At 45.1% G+C, this 1,404-nt stretch overlaps 1 non-coding gene across 1 annotated transcript; it reads left to right on the forward strand.

Annotated features, from left to right (window-relative positions):
* The first annotated feature begins 717 nt into the window (after positions 1-717).
* Positions 718-790, forward strand: trnaf-gaa (transfer RNA phenylalanine (anticodon GAA)). The gene has a single exon. It is a non-coding gene; the product is annotated as a tRNA-Phe (tRNA).
* Positions 791-1,404: the final 614 nt, after the last annotated feature.

Genomic DNA, 1,404 nt, shown 5'->3' on the forward strand with positions numbered 1-1,404 from the left:
ATATATTTTCTCCATTCAGCAACTGTATCTGAAAGGTCTCACAACCCCGCCTGACAGTTCAGCACCCAGAACATTTCACACAATAGCCTGGATCCTTGAGGTTTCTTAGTAATGAATGGAGGCACCGTAACCTCACATTTCCCTATCAGGGTGTGGATTTTTCTGTGAACAATATCGTTAGGCAGACATCCAAAAAGCCAGGTTTACCTTCGTCCCTGTAAGATGCTGTTACACTGGAGCACCACATATGCTATGCATAGGATAGTTAATGAATTAAGGTAGCTTACTGATCTTATTCCTTCTTCTGCTGGTGCATGGCCTGGGAATGGTATGGGGCATTCCTCCTGAATTATCCACAACTTTTTCTGCTATGGTAATTCCATTTTAAGGTTGATGCAAGATAGTTTTCGGTGTGCACCCACTTGAAAATGACAAAATAACTCGAGTACCAAATCCATTCCGACATCCGAGTACATTTTGTCCCATTGGTTGATAAGCTGCTGTTTATAATTTTGATCAGAAACGCTGGAATATTAAAAGTGTATGGGGTCGGAAAAACAGAACTGCCTGCTTATTTAGGCACACGCAAATTAGCTCTTTAGAGAATGGCAATCTGAAGAGTTGCACTTTTAGTAGCCGAATCCCAGTCTGCTAGCTGTGCGTGGCACTGCATAGATTCAAGTAGATTAGATGCTCAGAATTACAACATAATTACAAGCTGAAATAACTCAGTTGGGAGAGTGTTAGACAGAAGATCTAAAGGTCCCTGGTTCAATCCCGGGTTTTGGCATGAGCCCACCTGCTGGCTTTCTTTGCTATCTGCTAATTGGTACTGCATTTGGGGCAGCACAGTGGTTGGCACTGCTCAGAGGGACCTGGGGTCAATTTTGGCTTTGGCTCACTGTCTGTCTGGAGTTTGCACATTCTCCTATGTCTGCGTGGGTTTCCTCTGGGTGCTCTGGTTTCGTCCCACAGTCCAAAGATGTGCAGGTTAGGTTGATTGGCCATGCTAAATTGACTCTAGTGTCAGGGGGATTAGTAGGGTAAATAGATGGGGTTATGGGAATAGACCTGGGTGGGATCATGGTCGGTGTGGACTCAATAGAACAAATGGCCTCCTTCTGCACTGTAGGGATTCTATGATAAACACAAGCCTGGATTTTTGCCATGATGGAAAAATTCTCCTTGTTGGAAAAAAAAGTCCCTGGAATAGCTGGAAGTTCTAAGTCCTGCCCCTGAACCTGGTATTTCCCATCTTTGTGGGACTCGAGTTGGACTGGAGTTCATGCATACATAATACAGGGGGTGGGGGGAGGGAGGTGGTGTTGCTGGCCATTAAAATCACCAGCTGCCTCTGCTGAAAGTGGGATTTTGGAAGGGCGGTGGTGTGGAATATGGAATGTG

The sequence above is a fragment of the Carcharhinus amblyrhynchos genome, chromosome 16, assembly GCF_965287045.1.
Source record: "Carcharhinus amblyrhynchos chromosome 16, sCarAmb.v2.hapA, whole genome shotgun sequence".
NCBI classification, from domain to species: Eukaryota; Metazoa; Chordata; class Chondrichthyes; order Carcharhiniformes; family Carcharhinidae; genus Carcharhinus; species Carcharhinus amblyrhynchos.